Source organism: Sciurus vulgaris (assembly GCF_902686455.1).
Source record: "Sciurus vulgaris genome assembly, chromosome: 10".
Taxonomy (NCBI): domain Eukaryota; kingdom Metazoa; phylum Chordata; class Mammalia; order Rodentia; family Sciuridae; genus Sciurus; species Sciurus vulgaris.
In genome coordinates this window covers 39,586,096-39,605,879 of record NC_136470.1, presented here as the reverse complement: position 1 = coordinate 39,605,879, position 19,784 = coordinate 39,586,096, and positions in this window count along the sequence as shown.

Below are 19,784 nucleotides of genomic sequence, written 5' to 3'. Positions count from 1 at the left end.
TGGATTAACTTGATAATGTAGTGCTTCCGAAGAACACTGCTCCTAGCCCACTCTGGTTCCAGGGAGAGAGACCTGGAGAGGTCTCTTGCTGCCCAGCCCTGGTCCCAGAGGCTGCTTGCAGGTTGGAGGTCTCCACTGGCTTGGGGACTTGTAGCTGGCTCTGTGTAGACAGGCTCTCACTTGGCGGTCTGCCCGGAGAAGCTAGCCTAGAAAGACGCTTCTCGCCAGAGGGGGCTGGGCTGCTTGGGAAAGTCCCTGGCTGCCCTGTGCTGTTCTCTGGAGCAACCTGTGGGGCGGGCCAGAGCTGGCAGCGGGGCGGGCCGGAGCTGGCAGCGCTGCTTCTGTGTAGAAAGGCTCTCACTGGGGGGCCTGCTCCGTGAGGCTGGAGAATCTGGCCCTGTGGGAGGAGCCCACCGCCAGAGTGCTCAGAGCTGCCTGTGGGAAACTCTTTCTTCCCTGTCCTACTCTAATAAGCCACCTGAATCTGGGCCTGCTGCCCACCTGAGCTTCACTGGGTGGGGGAGACTTACCCCGTGGTTCTATTTTAGTCCAAGTCTCTCAATGCCTCTCCGTCTTGACTCCTGGGTTCTGGAGAGACAGGAGATGCAGTCACCCTCTAGTCCGCCATCTTGGATCGCCCCGTTGAAAAAGCCTGCAGCTGGAGGGGGGCAAGGCTGCCTGGAGAGGTCTCTGGCTGCCCAGCCCTGGTCCCAGACGCTGTTTGCGGGTCAGAGGTCTCCACTGGCTTGGGGACTTATGGCTGGCTCTGCGTCGAAAGGCTCTCACTCTACAATGCTATTTTAAGGTATAAAATATGATGCTCATCAAGAACTCCAGCTTCAAAATATCAGTGTTTGTGATTTCAAATATTTGTATTTGCTCTTGACATTGATTCAATTGCCTTCATCTTTGGTTCTTTGTATCTATATATAGGAGTGTTAAAAGAAGTGGAGGGTGGACTAGTGGTAGTTAGATGAGGCTTCCCTTTTGAATTATCAGAAAAAGAAAGTGAAACACAAGCTAAGTCAGGAGAGAAAGTGAGCTGTCATGGAAAGTATTGTATGTTAGAAACACTCCACTTGTTTAGACATGTTTCCTCTATATAAAGAGAGCTGTGTGCACATTTAGGTAGAAATGGAAAGGAAAGTGAGCTCTTACACAGGCTTTCTGCCTCTTAAAGTCATTTTAGAGAACATTAGAAGATCTAAGGAAAACATGCAAGTGACTTAGACCAAGCATGCTGAGGATCATTAAATGCCTCTAGTGAATAAAAGAGAGACAAGGGTCGCTGAAATCTTTTAAGTGTGGGGCTTTCACCCTCCTACACAAAATGTCAACACATTTGGGGAAACTTCTTAGCCTGAAACAAACAGGAATGGTGAAAATTAAAATGAGACTTTAAAACATTTCAATGATGCATTTATTCTCTGGGACTTTTTTTCTCACATTAGGGGAAAAAAAAAATCAAGTGTGCTAAGCATTCCCAGTTTCAAATAATGGAACATTAGGGCACTTCAAAAGTCTCCCTCTAGACCAAATATACTGAATTAAGCTTAATGTTTCATTTACTAGAAAAATGAAGAGTCAAAGCCACACAATCTACATTGTGATTCATAGTAAATCATTCTAGGGAAAATATTAGAAGTCATAGTTCATGGAACCAATGTCAAAAACCATAGACTCCATGCAGGGATGTAGAATACTAAAACATTTCAGCACAGACAACTATTCTTATATCACCTCTCTTTCATCTCCTCACCTGTCACTCCTCTCTCTCTCCTCTGTATAATATAGATGTATAATATATATGTGTGTGTGTATAAAACTATATACTGTATGTACTATATATATATATATATTATCCTGTTGAATAACTATTAAATTTTCAAACCTGTATAATCTGAAAATTTATATTCATGTTCCTGAATTACATGTATATCCAGAGATGAATGAGGCATTGATGTTCAGTAGTCCTTCTGTGTCTTCATATTTACCTACAATTGTATAAACACTTGTGAATTTAAATTTCAGATTTATGAATAATCAAGAAAAAGAAGAAAGTTTATAAAATTTCTATTTATTACTCTATTTATTTAAACCAAAGAAGGACATATTAATTCAGCTATTATGTCAGAAGAAAAAGAGACACAAGTCATAGAGCAGCTAGTTAACGTTTCTTCAGAATCAAATAGTTTAATAAATTATATTGAATTCAGAAGTCAAAGAGTTCCTATATTTTCTAAGTAGTGTGGAATTAAATCGATCTCTGCAACAGTTCCACTACATTCTAATCTTCAATTGCATCCAAATTAATAAAGCATTTAGTTGCATTTGGAGGGCTTCCATGACTAATTTCAAGGGCTAAGTAACCTTGAGGTGAATAAAACTAACTAAATGTCATATAGTTATTTATTAAAGAGAAAATGGACTTGTTAAAATATCAAATGCATAGTTATTTTATAAATCATTCACAAATTGATAAACCTAATATGGTATATCAAAGAAAAGAAATGAACACTATTTATTGTGTCAAAACATTACATCTCGATCTGCTTCTCCTGACCCTGTGACAAAAGAGCAATTTAAGTAACACATTTCTAAATCAAAAAAAGCCAATTTAAAAGGAAATAGCCATACACTTAATGATAAAAGGTAAAAATTTACCAAATATTACCATCACTATAGATATCCCATAAAAAGGGGAACATATCAAGATAAAAGTTTAAATGTGATAAGGGATAAAACATTTCTAATAATACCCAAACAAGAGATAACATTTATGTGATACAAAAGTATTACCCATGAGAAAAAATGTATATATATAATTAGTACTATTCTTTTGATCATCCCTAATCTCTCAATTGCTAATTTCAACAATGAACAGTCTTTGAAGGCAAAAATTGTTTGCAATTTAAGAAGCATTTAATCCATATTCGTGTTTGATCTTTGCAGAAAAAGTAAATGGAATGTAATAAAATAAAGAAATAAAGCAATATCAAAGGAATAAAAAAAAAAAAATAGGTATGGTAACCCAATAGATTACCTGCAAATTGTATAGAACCAGGAAAGAAAAAAAAAAAAAATAGAAATTACTCATTTCAAGATATTGTTATATAAATCACTTTGTAGGTGACACAAAACCCATTTTAGTGAACATTTCTTTTATATGAAAATGTAATCTCTTACAGAAGAGATGAACTCTATAAAATGTATAAACTGTATATATCTATGGGAATAGATACAATGAATTTCTTTCCTCCTCCTTCATCAAGCATTTCAATAAAGAAGCATTGCCACATTATTAAAAAATTGTGTGTTAGATATTGTCAGCATTGTGACAATGTAATACTTACAGGTCTCAGAGCAGCAAAGAAACTAACAAGTCTGTCCACAGAAGCCTCTAAGGAAGTACAGGAGGAATTTTCCCAGGTACCCATAACTTCAGTTTTATAATCACTTGGTCATATGTTCGTGCTCAGGGAGGAAGGAACTGAGCTCTACAACAAGGATTCTTACTACTCTTTACCCTTTATAAGAAAACGAAATGAGCACAATAAGAAAATCACAATACACAGCCACATCAATGTTTATAGTAGTTCAATTCACCATAGCTAAACTATGGAACCAATCTAGATGCCCTTCAACAGATGAATGAATAAAGAAAGTGTGGTACATATATTCAATGGAATATTACTCAGCCTCAAAGATGAATGAAAATATAGCATTTTCTGAAAAATGGATGGAACTAGAGAATATCATACTAAGTGAAATAAGCCAATCCCCAAAAACCAAAGGCCAAATGTTTTCTCTGATAAGGGGATTCTTATCCATGACAGGAGTGTTGGGTAGGGAAGAATGAAGAATATTTGGATTGTGCAGAAGGGAGTGAGGGGAGGGGTGGAGTGGTGGGGATGGGAAGGACAGTGGAATGAGACAGACATTGTTACCCCTATATACATGTATGATTATACTACTGGTGTGACTCAGCACCATGTACAGCCATAGAAATAAGAAGTTATGCTCCATTTGTGTACAATTTGTCAAAATGCATTCTACTGTCATGTATAACCAATTAGAGCAAATAAAAAAGAAAAAGAAAAAAAATCACAGTATAATCAATATGTCTTTAAATATTAGTGTGTCTGTCACTAAAGCTTTATCTTATTACCATCTAGTCAGTGAACAAAGATTAATGACAGAAAGATGACAAATGGTGAAGTTATAGTGCAGCAGCTTCCTAAATTATTAGTGGACTCCAGCTTAATCATGCCTCTTCAATTCTTGTGAGATTTGGTCATGACCTTGCAGTAGTACTAGTGCCTTCTTCAATTCTCAGAATAGCATCACTCACCAACACAAAGATGGTTTGGTTGTGATAACACCACTGCCTGTCTAGAGAAAAACAGACTTTACTAAAGACAAGTCAAAAAAGGAAAAAAGTAAAAAAATAAAAAATAAAGTCATTTGCCTCTTAAAACAAATGATTTACCTCTAAGTTGCTCAAGCCTGAAGTCTAGTAGTTTTTTTTCTCCAGAAATAAAATTGGAATTTTTGTGACCAAGTCATAAATAATCTCATTTTTAAAAATATTTTTCATAGTTTTCTAGTTTATTATATAGTAAATTATACTATTTTGCATAGGTCCTGCTTTAAATATGTATATCATCAGAGTATCAAGAAAGAAAAAAAATCAACTATTTCCTAAGTTTGATATCAGAGTTTTTCAGTGTACAAATGCTTTTCATTTTTTGAAATAAAGTGACTCTAATTTTAGATATTTAACATTGAAAATTCCACTAACATGGGGAATGGTGAAATTATAAATACATTGATTTATATATTCATTTATGTTTTTTTCAAATAGAGAATGATGCCTCAATTTTTAAAATGAAAAAAGAAAATAATCAAGATGAAATGCTTGTGCACTTTTCACTCATTTTGACAGGTATTGATGTCAATACCAACAGTTCTACATGATTAGGCCCTAAAAATATCAGCAAGTGGTCACTAAGGTTTGTTCTAACTGACACTTTTGCCCATTGTCCTAAAACACTCAAGGCCTTCAATATGTCCTCTTTTCTATTCCAAGATATATTTTTATATATGTTCAATGCATCCATATTACAAACAACTTTGAAAACTATTATAATTAATCCTCCATAATTTCATTGAAGCACCTATCTTAAGCAGAAGAAATATTATTCAACAGTGAGGTTAAAGATGTTTTGAAAACTTAAATCATCTTTTGGGGAAACTCCTGAAATTGCATTATTACCACCTATATGAGATATGGACTCAGATCTCAAAAAGTAAATGTCACTGAAGAGAAAGACTTAGTTTTGAAATAATTTAGATATGAATAATTAGATCAATAACACATATGCTGGAATTAAAGTGAGATGCACTCATTCTAAAGTATGCAGAGAAGAAAACTTCAGAGAAAAACAATTGACCTTAAATCTGAAGTTCTCTGGGACTTGGGGAAATGAGTTGAAGTAGGAACAAGTTAGGAATGAAGACTAATTTAAAATGTCATTATATAATTTTATTTTAAAAGCACATAGTATCACTTCAGACTAAAATATTTTCTTTTCCATTTAGTAATTTAGTAAACTTCAGAATCAAGGAAAGCAGTTTAAATTCTCCCTCTTCTGTGTTTTTCCAGCAAGAATGGATGTGTTCATTATCAGAGGAAGTTATAAGATTTCAAAAACTTAAACTTCTGTAGCCCATAATATTAATTCTTTTATTTTCTCATTGGAATTATCATTTTGGTTCCATTCTCAGATTTTACACTTAAGCATCTAACAGCTGGAGCAGTGCAAATATAAGGAATGCCATCTACAAATAGAAATTATCAGATGAAGGAAGAGAGCAATCTCCTTCAAACATAACTTTTTATGCCTATTGAAAAAAGAGTGTTTCTTGTTGACCTAGAAAATATGTAATAGGGTATAATGGGATAATTTGATCATGAGATACAGAAATCTCTGCAGGAAACAAGAAAAAAAAAAAAGTTTCTCTTATCCTTGGCCTTACCTTTTGTACTTAGCAGTTCCTTCTTAGCAACACAAATGGATTTCCCTGTGCCATCTTCTCTAATTAACCTTAGCATTAAAATTATTTAACAAAAATGCCCTTTAGCAAGGCTAGAGATAAGAACGTTCACGCAATTCTTCTGAAAATTTAACTCCTAAAACTGTTCACAAAACATAAAGAGCAAAACCCATAAAGGTCATTTATCTTTCAGCTGTGGCATTTTCTCACTGAGACTTCTGAGTCCTCCGACTTTTCTTCCATTTTAGTTTTCTGCCTTTTCAAGCAGGTCACAACTACAAACCTGACAGAAAAAGAAATGTGGTGCCTCTAATTCATTGTGAGTCTACCTGTATCACACCCTTTGCACATTCTGCCTTTTGTCAGACTCCATCTAAAATCAAATCACTATTGGCTAAGGCCATGCACACGCAAAAATGGCAGTTAGATGTGTCCAAATGAGATCATGATTCTACTCAGCTTGAACCACTTACACAGCTTTGTGAAATGCATCTCCATGGGAAGTGTGACGCCGTCCAGCGGAGTCAATTTGGCGAAGGAGACAAAGGAATAGCGAGGCTCTTGAATTTAGAACGGTTTATTGCAGATTCAGGAAACCCGGGAACCGGAACCTGGAAGTGCTGGAGGAGAGCCGGCTTATATCCCCTCTAGGAGGTGAAGGGTAGGGCCGATGCCAATTATACGAAGATCAGGCGAGGAGCCAGCTGCCCAATCATGGTGAAGGTCAAAATGAGAGGCACGATCAGGAGCACTCGAGAACACATGTGCATGCATTGTGTGCATGGACTTAATTGAATATGGCCAATGACAAATCACCTGAGTTGCTTATGTTAATTAACCTCCTCACTGCCCATGTGACCAAAACAACTTCTGGCTGGCTGCCAGGTGCCATCTTGGCATAGTCCGCATGGCATAGCCCCCAACAGTAGTGAAAAGGTGTGCATGAGCTTACGGAAATAGAACTCAACACATCTTCGTCTCTTCAATTAAACATTAGTATCTGAGTCACATCAAATCCTATTGAGCAATTTCACCATAAGGAAAAAAAGAAATATTAAAATAAATATCTAAAATGATTTAAATTTCCAATTAAATAGGAAAGACTTGTGAAAACATTTATAAGATTAAAAGCATCTATTTTTTACATCATTTTAGATTAACATTGCTTGTTAAACAAGTTTATCAGGCAATGTGAGATTCCACGTGTATTTGTTGATGATAACTTCCACAGAATAATTAGCTAATACATGAGTTTTTCTAAAAGTAGCCAATATGTTAAAATGCTTTTTATATTCATGTATAACTAATTAGAACAAATTTTGAAAAATGAAAACAAAATGTAGCCAAAAATCTCCTCAGAGGTATGGATAACACCAAAGTTCTCCTCATTCTACCAAGACATGTAGTACAAGTTAGTAACCAAAGAACACCATGAGTCTTCCCTGCCTTCAGTTATATTTACAAATTGTTATCACAGTTCTTTCTGTAACCACAGAGAAAGATGTTCATCTTAAGAAACTCCCATAAATGTTGTCTCAGTTTAAACAGATGACTGATTCCATAATGCAACCCAACATGAAGTTATAAGGAGTCAACTTCAATGAAAGTATTTTAAATGGAGTATACAATATTAAATTTTGTCTTTAACTCCTTCTCACCTTCTGTCCTTTACAGCCAACAACAGCACTATGCAGATGTGTTGGTTTTCAATGAGAATGAATGCCAGAATTTCAGTTCTGTTGTGTGCAAAAATTTCTTTATGGCCCAGAGAATACATCTGTATTAGTTTTGTTGTCAAGATAAACATGAAAAAATCTAGCTGGGTAGATTTCCAGATTCCCTCAGTGGTAAGTTGGTGCATAGCTGAGCACATAACTGGTATACCTGGGTTTCTTACTTCATTCTTAATGGGCTAGAACATGAATATTGCCCTATCTGCTTATTCTGGTTCCTCCTGTCCAAGTGTGAAGTCCAGCCATCAGTTACTCTACTATATTTTTTCTTTTTTTTAATATTCTCCATGGGGTTAACTAACAACAAACTTAAACCCTCCTCAGCAAATAGAAAACTGCTAAATTAACAATACCACTAGTAAGTCAGCAAAAGGCAGAGAAGTGTTTACATGATAGAATGGACCCTGTAAGAGTTTGATTTGCCAGCAGCTTCTTTCAGAGTCTCTGAACCAATATTGGTTTGGGTTTGTAAGATACTTCATTATCAGAGATACCTCTTACTGAACCAATAAGTCTAGGTTCTAGGAATCATTACATACCAGAGATTTTATCATGTATTCAGTAAAGGAAACTCAGACTAGAACAATAACTATAGCTCATTAAAATCCTTTTATTTTTTTAAATTGAAAGTCAATTGAATTTGCTTTTTGCCACCCAAAGTATCTTTTTTTTACACTCCCGCAATTCTGTTTTTGAAAAAGAATGTAGAAAGAGTTTTAGCCAGAAATTCAACAAGTTTGGGAGAAAGACCATAATTCAGCTGAGGGGTAGAATTTAGTCTTTTGATAACCATGAGCCATGATCCATGATCCATAGTTATCAAAATCAAGACTCAATCTCCCCTTCATATGGGGGCAGAATTAGATCAACTCTGTTTTTCTCAGTCCCCTCCCCGGCAGTCTTACTCTCCTGAACTCTTGTTCTTTCAACATGAAAAATAAATTTGCTATTACTATCCCTTTTTTTCCTACTGATAGTAAACATGGCAAACATGATTTCCTGTATATCCACATGGACTTTGATAAAAAATTTTATTTGCCATTTCTGCTTTTAAAAAGTCAGGGGGAAAAACTGTGATTGGTTTAAATTGTCTTAAGTGGTCACTCCAGGTGAATCAATAATAGCCAGATGAAAATGATACCCTCAGATGGAACCAACATTGGTAGGGGTTAGGGAAAGTAGAGTGGAAGAAGGTCTGGATTCCATCATAAAGTGTCATATTCTCAGGTGGGTTGAGAATGTCTGACATGCGTACATGTTCAACAACCCACACACTAAAACTTAAACAGAACCTCCTGAGTTCCATTATATATTCTAACCACACTCCTTAAGATTCTTATTTTCAAAATTTTATTTTTAACACACAAAACAATGATTCTAGGGGTCGGGGGTATGGCTCAGTGTGGTTCAATTCTTAGCACCACATATAAATAAATAAATAAAATAAAGGTCCATTGACAAACTTAAAAAATTTAAAAAATAATTGTATACAGTTATCGAGGTCAATGCAATTTTAATTTTTTTTCATTTTTTTTTAGTTCTATATAACAGAGGAGTATATTTTGACATATTTATGCAACCTGGAGTACATCTAACCCTAATTAGGATCCCAGTCTTGTGGTTGTATGTGATGTGGAGATTCAGTATGGTGTACTTATATATGTACATAGGAAAGTTAAGTCAGATTCATTCCACTGTCTTTCCTCTTCCTGTCCCCCTTTCCTTCCCTTCATTCTAAATTGTCTAACTTACTGAACTTCTATTCTTCCTCTTCCCCCTGGTTGTGTGTCACCATCCACATATCAGAGAGATCATTTGCCCTTTCATTTTTTGGGGTAGGCTTATTTTGCGTAGCATAATATTCTCCAGATCTATCCAATTTCCAGCAAATTTCTTGAAGCCGTTCTTATTTATTGCTGAGTTATATTTCATAGTGTAAGTATACCACATTTTCTTTATTCATTCACTTGTCGAAGGGCACCGAGATTGGCTCCACATCTTAATTACTGTGAATTGTGCTGCTATAAACATTAATGTGACTGCATCACTATAGTATGCTGATTTTAAGTCCTTTGGGTATATAAAAAGAAGTGGGATGGGGCTGGGGATATAACTCAGTTGGTAGAGTGCCTGCCTCGCAAGCACAAGGCCCTGGGTTCAATCCCCAGCTCTGCCAAAGAAAAAAAAAAAAAAAAAAAAAAAGAAGTGGGATAACTAGGTCAAATGGTAGTTCCATTCCAAATTTTCTAGGAATTTCCATAGGCTTCCCAGAATGCTTGCACCAATTTGTAGTACCACCAGAAATGGATGAGTGTACCTGTACCCTTTCCCCAAATTCTCACCAATATTTTTTGTCACTTTTATTCTTGATTGTTGCCATTCTGACTGTAGTGAGATCTCAGTGCAGTTTTAATTTGCATTTATCTAATTGCTAGAGGTGTTGAACATATTTTCCTACCATTTGTTTCATTTGTATTTCTTCTTTTCAGAAGGGTCTGTTTAATTCCTTTGACCATTTATTGATTATTTGTTTCTTTGTGTTTAATTTTTTTGAGTTCTTTATATATCCTGGAGATTAATGCTCTGAGTTGCAGATGGCAAAGATTTTCTACCATTCTGTAGGCTCTCTTTGTGTTCTTGAGTGCTTCTTTTACTTTAAAGACGCATTTTAGTTTGATACTATCCCATTTATTCATTCTTAATTTTATTTCTTATGCTTTAGGAGACTTGTTGAGGAAGTCAGTTCCTAAGCTGACATAATGGAGAGTTGGGCCTACATTTTCTTCTAGTAGATGCAAGGTTTCTGGTCTAATTTCTAGGTCTTTGATCTACTTTCAGTTGAGTTTTGTGAGAAAATGTGATTAAGTTTCATTCTTCTACATATGGAATCCCAGTTTTCCCAGGACCATTTGTGGAAACGGACATTGTTTCTCCAGGGTATTTTTTTGGCACCTTTGTATAGGATGAGATAACTGTATTTATGTGGGTTTATCTCTCTGTCTTCTATTCTTTTACATTAGTCTTCATGTCAGTTTTGGTACCAATACCATGCTCTTTTTGTTACTATGGCTTTGTACTATAACATAAGGTCTGATATTGTGATGTCTCCTGGCTCACTTTTCTTGTGGAAAATTGCTTTCACTATTCTGGGCCTCTTATTTTTCCAAATGAATTTCTTGATTGCTTTTTCCATTTTTATGAAGAACAACATCAGAATTTTTGTAGGAATTGCATTAAATCTGAGTAGTGTTTTTGTCAGTATGGCCATTTTTATAATATTCATTCTGCCTATCCATGAATATGGGAGATATTTCCATTTTCTAAGGTATTCTTAAATTTCTTTCTTTAGTGTTCTGTAGCCTTCATTGTAGAGTTCTTTCATCTCTTTTGTTAGATTGATTCCAAAATACTTGTCTTTGAGGATAATGTGAATGGGATTGTTTTCCTACTTTCTTTTTCAGCTGATTCATCATCAATGCATAGGAACATAATTGATTTATGGGTGTTAATTTTATATCCTGCTACTTTACTGATTCATTTATGAGTTCAAGAAGATTTCTGGCGGATTTTTTTTGGGGGGGTCTCCTAAATATAGGATCATGTCACTTGCAGATAGTGATAGTTTGAGCTTTTTCTATTCCTTTGATTTCTTTCTTATGCCTAATTGCTCTGGCTAGAGTTTCAAGGACTATGTTGAATAGAAGTGGTGAAAGAGGGCATTTCTGTTTTCTTCCAGTTTTTAGAGGGCATGCTTTCAGTTTTTCTTGATTAAGAATGAAGTTGGCCTTGGGTTTAACATATAGGACTTTTACAATATTGATGTATGTTTCTACTACCCCTAGTTCTTCTAGTGTTTTGAACATGAATGGATGATGTATATTGTCAAATAGTTTTTCTGCATCTATTGAGATAATGTGATTCTTCTCTTTAAATCTATTAATGTGTTGAATTATTTTTATTGATATCCATATGTTGAACCAAACTTGTATTCCTGGAATGACATGTGCTTGATCATGGTGCACTATCTTTTTAATGTGTTTTTGTATTTCATTTAGAATTTTTGCATCTATGTTCATCAGGGATATTTGGTCTGAAGTTTCCTTTCCCTGGTGTGTCTTTGTCAGGTTTTGGAGTCATCATGATCCTATCTGCATAGAATGAGTTTGGATGGGTTTCCTTCTTTTGCATTTCATGAAATAGTTCAAGAAGAATTGGTGTTGTTTGTCTTTGAAGGTCTGGTAGAACTTGACTGAGAATCCATCCAGTCCTGGTCATTTCTTTGTTGTTAAGCCTTCAATGGCACCTTCAATGTTATTGCCTGAAATTTGTCTATTTAAATTTTCTATGACCTACTGGTTCAGTTTGGGTAGGTTATATGCCACTAGAAATTTGTTAATATCTTCAAGATTTTCTATTGTATTGGAGTATACATTTTCAAAATAGTTTCTGATTATTCTCTGTATTTCAGTGGTGCCCATGGTGATAGTTCTTTTTCATCATGAATTTTAGAAATTCAACATTTTTCCCATTTCTCTTAGGTTTATCAATATTATTTATCTTTTCAAACAATCAAATTCTTGTTTTGTTGATTTTTTTAAATTGTTTTTGTTTGTTTGTTTCAATTTAATTGATTTCAGCTCTGATTTTAACTATTTCCTGACTTTCACTATTTTGAGTGTTTATTTGATCCTCCTTCTCCAGGGCCTTGAGATGTAAAGTTAGGTTATTTGTTTGGTGACTTTCTAGTCATTTAATGAATGAGATCAGTGCAATGAACTTTCCTCTTAGCACTGCCTTCATAATGTCCAGAGATTTTGATATGTTGTATTGCTATTCTCATTTACCTCTAAATATTGTTTTATTTCATCCCTGATTTTTTCTGCTATCCATTGGTCATTCCATAGTGTACTATTTAGTATCCAGTAATTAGAATAGCTTTTATTTTTTTATTTCATCATTGATTTATAATTTTATTCCACTATGATCTAATAGAATGCAAGATATTATCTCTATTTTTTGTATTTTCTAAGAGTTGCTTTGTAGCCTGAGATGTGGTTTATTTCAGAAAGTGATTGCTATGCTCCTAAGAAGAAAGTGTATTCAATCATTGAAGGATAAAGTATTCTATATATGTCTGTTAGTTCTAAATTATTAATAGTAATTTTTAGTTCTATAGATTCTTTGTTTAGTTTTTGTTTGGAGGATCTATCTAGTGATGAGAGAGGAGTTTTAAAGCCACCCAGTATTATTGTGTTGTGGTCTATTTGATTCTTAAAATTGAGAAGGGTTGGTTCAATGTACATCACTGCTCCATTGTTTGGGCATAAATATTTATGATTGTTATAACTTATTGATATATAATTCCCGTAAGTAAAGCAGTATGAAATATCAGTTTGTACCTTGTGATTAAATTTGGCATGAAGTCCACTTTATATGATATAAAGATAGAAACCCTTGCTTGTTTACAAAATCCATGTGAATGATATGTTTTATCCCATGATTTTACCTTCAGTCTGTGGGTCTTTGCCTATGAGGTGAGTCTCTTGGACAAAGGATATTGATGGGTCTTGTTTTTTAATCCAATCTGCCAGTCTCTGTCTTTTGATTGACCCATTTATTCCTTTTACACTCAACATTATTATTGAGAGATATTTTATTCTATGTCATTTTGATTTACTTCTGATTTTCAATCTGAATTAGTTTATCCTTTGATTGACTATTCTTCTACTGGAATTTCTCCCTTTGTTGGTTTTCATTTTATTTTTCATTTCTTTTTCATGAAATATTTTATTGAGTATATTTTGCAGTGCCAGCTTTCTAGTTGTGAATTATTTTAACTTTTTCTTTAATCATGGACATATTTATTTCATCATCAAATCTGAAGCTTAATTTTTCCAGATATAGTATTCTTGGTTGGCATCCATTTTCTTTCAGGGCTTTGTATATATTATTCCAAGATATAACTTTTGGGGTCTGGGTTGAGAAATAAGCTGAGATCAAGATTGGTTTCCTTCCATGTAAGACCTGTGACTTGTCATTTTTCTCTAGCGTTCTTTAACATTTTATTCTTATTCTGTATGTTGGGCATTTTCACAATGATTTTCTTGATGTAAGTCTATTCTGATTTTGTATATTTAGAGTCCTGTAAGCCTCCTCTATTTGATTTTCCATTTCATTCTTAAGATTTGGCAAATTTTCTGGTATTCTTTTATTAAAAAGATTCCTTTGGTTTGTATTTACAAAATTATATTTATCCCAATAAATCTTAAATCTGGTCTTATCCTGTTTTCCCATATTTCTTGAAAGTCCTGTTTATTGTCTCTTAACATTTTTTTACATGGTCAACTTTATTTTCCAGATTATGTATTTTGTCTTCATTGCCTGATCTTATTTTATAAGTGGTCTATTCTGCTGGTGAAGATTTCCATTGAGTTTTCAATTTGGTTCAATGATTCCTTCATTTTGAGATTTTCTGATTGATTCTCCTTCAGCGTGTCTATTTCCTTACCGAAGTAATCTTTCACTTCTTCGATTTTCTCTCTGATGTCAATTCTTACATCATCTTTCACCTCCCAGATCAGTTTAACTATGAACTTTCTAAATTCTGTGTCAGATATTTTCTCTACTGTGGTATCATTGGATTCTGTTAATGAGATATTTTGTTTTGATTGGGATGATCTAGCGCCTTGCTTTTTCATTCTGTTTGTATGTCTGTGCATTTATCTGTGAGAATTTGAGGTGGCAGAGCTTTTATCCTATGAGTTTATAGTGTTGCTTAAGGTTTCTAGTATCTCTTAATTTTGGGGTAGATAAATAGTAACAACAATCAATACAATCAATATTCATCATTAAACTAAATAGTTCCTATTTGACATCTACAATGTTAAATGACACTATATATAGAAATGGCATAGTAGGCAACTGCCAACAATACAGATACTACATTAACAAAAGGGTTTTCTATTTCAAAAAGCTGAAGGAGAATGCAGAGGAGATAGAGAATGTAATAATTGAGGGAGATGATAAGACAGTATAGTAGTAAAGAGTTAAAGGAAGAGTGAAAAAGAGAAAAATAAAATTTTGGTATTAGTGAAAGAAAAAAGGAATAGAATCAAGGGAAAGAGGAGAAAAACAATGTAAACAAAGAAAACAAAACCAATATAAAACAAAACCAAGGTATTCTAATAAAAAATCCTAGTCCTCAAAAGACAGATCAAGAAAATAACTACCTTCAAGAGATGCTAGAAATGAGAAGCATACGACAAATATGTATATGCATAAACATTCATAAGCCATTTAGCACACAAAAATTAAAATAAAATGTTTCTTGATGGAAGATTAAGGGGTTGTTTCCATCATGATGGTCAAAACTTTCTATAATAATTTATGTTCATTGCCAATTCCAAACTTTCTTCCTTTCCTTTCCTTTTTTTCTCTTGAGGTATGTGTTGCATGCAAAAGTAGAATTTGGGGACTGTCAATTCCTTCTTCTTTTCTGTCTAGTCAGATTGCCAGTTCTGTCCTTTCTCAGCAGTATGAGGTGGAGAAGATTGGAGGGAATTGTCTATTCCACTTGAGAGAGAGGTCTCTATACCTTTCTTTGAAAGGAGTTCCCAGAGGCAGAACTTCTAGAGAAGGGGTTTGAGTCTAGTTAGATTGTTGTCACTTTGATGAATGACATTGGGTTGAAACTATTAAATCAGCACACTTCCAGAGCCTGCTTCTGCTCTGCACTTCTAGTCCACATCTGTATCTCTGGAATCTCTCCTGGATTCTACTTAATGGGTGAAGGAACCAGTCCCCACCTCCCTTGGCTACTGTATCCCATCCACCTAAGCTCAGTCCCAAGGCACATATTCACTACCCCTCACCCTCCAGATCAAGTTCCCAGTAGTTTCCAGTTGTTCCTGAAAACTGCAAGACTCGGAGTTAGAGGCACCCAGGATCTCTCAGGTCTGAATGTCTCCAATTCCTGTGGATGCAATACATCCCATGCTTCAATTTCACCTAGTTTTCTAGTCACACTCTGGGTCATGTGGTCAGCCTCTTCCAGGTCAGGTTTTTGGACCCAGTTGGAATTAGATAAGTCTGGGGCCTGGGTTTGGACTCACACCTACTGACCCTGCCATAGCAAAGCTGGAAAAGGTGGTGGCTCTCCCAGCTCTCTGGAGATCACCAGGAGACAAGAAGTATCCCTCTTAAACAAAAATAAATTGCAGCTCACCCACTGAAATCAGTTCAACATTGTCTCCAATCATAATCCTCTCCACTTCACGACATGCCACAGTGCCACCCCAAATTCAGGCTCTCTTCCACCTGCCAGAAGTGGATCCACATCTGCTGCCAGGGCCACTGGTGGGTTTTTTCTTTCTTTTAATTTTTATTTTATCTGACCTTCTGAGTTCCTAGGCTGTTTTGAGAATAGTGTCTTAAATCCTGGTGGGATTTCTTTCTTTACCAACCTCAAAGAGAAGCTGTCTGTTTTCCTGTTCTCATTCCATGGAGCTGCTTGGAAAGTAGCCTCTACTCCACAAAATTGACCCCACCCAATAAGATGTTTTGCTATGCTTATAAATGGAAGGATTAAATTATTCTATGTACAAATCCATTGCTTTACATATGATTTTTTGTGGTTAAAATATTTGTCATAAAAACCATGATTTTAAGATCTACATACGAAAATTATATAACTGTGCTTAAACAATTTCAATATCATCTTGTATGTTGAATATACAAACAATAGATTTCATGCAAATTCCTGTATCATTTAATTATTTGCATGACTGGACTCTAATATATGTAATTCATGTATTTTTGCAGGGTGTATTAACATAGCAAAAATTAAAATTAAGTAAACAAAGGAGGCAGGATAGGGCCTAGTAGTCAGTAAACTTAAAATAAATTATAAAAAAATTGATAACTGTATAGAAAAGTGTGAGACTGACAACTTTGAATTAAATTTAACAATTAAATACCTTATAAAATACCTATGGAGAGCTTTTGTATCTCAGTCAAGTAATTTAATGTTTGTGGGGAAGGAAAGGATGAATATGTACACTTACAGATTTCAACATAATAAGCATTTACTAATTGTTTTCAAAGAATTTATAGGAAATATTGGGTTTTCCCACAATTGTATGAATAAGTGACTCAAAATATTGGTGCAAGAAAAAAAATTATCCCAAAGGAAAAAAGTCTTACTTTCCTAAAAGTGAATTGGGGGATTTTTTTTTTTAAACTTTTTATTACTTGGGTTATTAACCAGGAGTATTAGCATAAGATGAAAGTAACAAAACATTTTTGATAAGCATGTTATGGTTATCTTCCAGTAAGGCAAATAGGGAAGGAGATACATTTGAAATCTGGTGCATGGGGATTTTTACAATTACAATGTTCCATTTCTTAACCTTTTTGGCATATACTCTTGTGTGCACATAATATTATTTGATAAAAGACAATAACATCTTTTATACCCCTTCTAGTTTATATCTTATATAGTTTAAAAAAATAAACAAAGCTATTAACTATGTAAACCCATTATAATGATTGGAGATGTCTGCCTCAGTTATGAACTGATCAGTAAAATCATTCAATTTCCACTAATCATTGTTTATTCTATTTGTTATTTGAAGACTCGATAAAATAATTATTTAAATATATATATATTCTTATAAAATGATGTGAAATGTCAAACATCTTTAAAATGAGCAACACTATTTCAAGTAGCTAAGAACAAAACTGAGATATCTGCCAGGGATTCAGCAAAAGAGAATGACAAGATAAACAGAAGTAGAGTGTTGGCAAGTTGTAATACTTTAAGAATGATCTAGATGCTTTTTTTAAGTGAAAGACCAAAGATAATTTTAACATAGAAAGATATTTTTGGCAGGAAGACAGGGGTGAAATTTCTTGAGATAGTTCCAATTTGAAAACCTTCAGGGTGGAAGATTATATATCTATAAGTGGGATTTCTAAAAGGAGTATGCCATTTTTTTTTTTTCTTTTTTGAGAGGTTGCATTATCTTAGAATGTGGGATAAGAGATATGACACAGAGAAATGAGTTTTTTATATACTGCCAGATGTGGGGTGCTAAAAATAAAGGGCAGATTAAATTTTACACTTGATCTTAGTCAAAAGGCTAAGAAGCGATCAAACCGAATTTTAGAACATTCATTCTATTCCAGATTTCTTAATCATTTCTGTTTAATACAACCTCTGTGTTTCCAAATTCCTTAGATTCCTCATTGTGGTCAACTGTTGGATCCCAGAGAAGTACCTACAGTCAAGTAACTGGGAATAAGATAGAGGCAGATACCATAAATTCCTTAGATCTGCCAGAAACTATAAGTATTCTAGAATACCAAAATAACAGAGAATGAAAATGGAAACTATGGCAATGTTATCTCCCAGATTTATTGTTTATGAAAAGACACCAACTTTATGATATCACAACTGCTCTTTCTAATAAAAACATGGAATACAGGACCTGAATTCTGGTTATCATCCACTGAAAGACTATATCTGCCAAAACTCACTTTTTCTCAATCTTTGCTATCTGAAGACTTTATTTTGCCACTATAAACCCACTGAAGCTGCTCCTCCTTCTAGCCCTTGTACTCTACATTTATACATCAGGGGTCTTGAATCCTCTAATAGGGATATTCCAGTTTTCTTCATTAGCCAGTCTCTTAGGATTCTGGACTTGCATGTTTTCAAGTCTCCACATTGGGACAGATGCTTCAGAGTGTGGGTTTGCCTTATTCCTAAAGGCCGTCTCTTGTTCTCAGCACTCAACAACAACATACAGCTCAGCTAATAGCAAGTTGGATAATGATGATCCTGGGCCCTTAGTATTAGAAAGGTGTATATTTATAAAAAATAATGATATCTCTAGTGCTTTCCAATTTCTCAAGCAGCTTAGGGTTATTTTCCCAATCTCTGATGCGTTATTTAAGACAAGAGCAAAGAATCATTTCTTTTTTGTTGTTACTTTAATTTGTTCTTTGTAGTTATATATGACAGTATAGTTTTTTGACATATTTATACAAACATGCAGTATATCTTATTCTAATTAAGGGTTCCAGTCTGTGGATGTAGGCAATGTTTAAATTCACTGTGGTGTATTCATATATGTACATAGGAAAATTATGTCAGATTCAATCCACTGGTGCTCTATTTCTGCATCCTATCTTTTGTCCTAAAGGATGAGAGTTTTCAGTATTCTTTTCAGTGCCCTGCAATGATTTAATTTATATTGGTTGGTGTTTGACTTGACATGTATCTTAAAAGAATAAAGTAATTTGTTGTCATAATACACAAACAAATGCCATCAGAAATTAAAATTAACTCTGAATATCAACACCAGAAGAGAATAAAAGTTACCAATAATACCTTCAGATATCTCATAATTTAACCATATTTTGTAATTAGCACACAATATTTTTAGTGAAAGATGAACAAATATTGAATAAAATTTTGTCATGTAAAAACTCACTAAGCTACTTCAAACAACAGTTGAACAGAGAAAAATGATGTTGAGTAGTAGATATATAAGTTCATGTTCCCCAAAAATCACATTCTAAGGTCAAGATCTGGGTTTCAGTAGTTTATCTCAGAGGTGATCCCAGGAAGCTTAATGAGAATCTGAGAATGTGAAGCAAGAAAGAAAAGAAAATTCAACAAGGGTATGTTACTGAGATGGAATATTCTATGGATAATTGGGGCTAAATCCTACTGAGGATGGTATGAGGCTCTGTGCAGAAAACACCTTAAAATTTATCTTATGTGTTAAGGAGATGGGTGGTTATTTAATATTTTCATTTGACTGAGCTTAGTTGCTGCATCAGTAATCATCAAACTTATTCTATAAAGGTCTGATAGTAATTAATTTGTACTTTGCAGCCCATAGAATCTCTATCATGACCATGTAGTTCGGCCACTGTAACATGAAAGCAGACATAGGTTACACATTAACAAAGGACAATAGCTGTGTT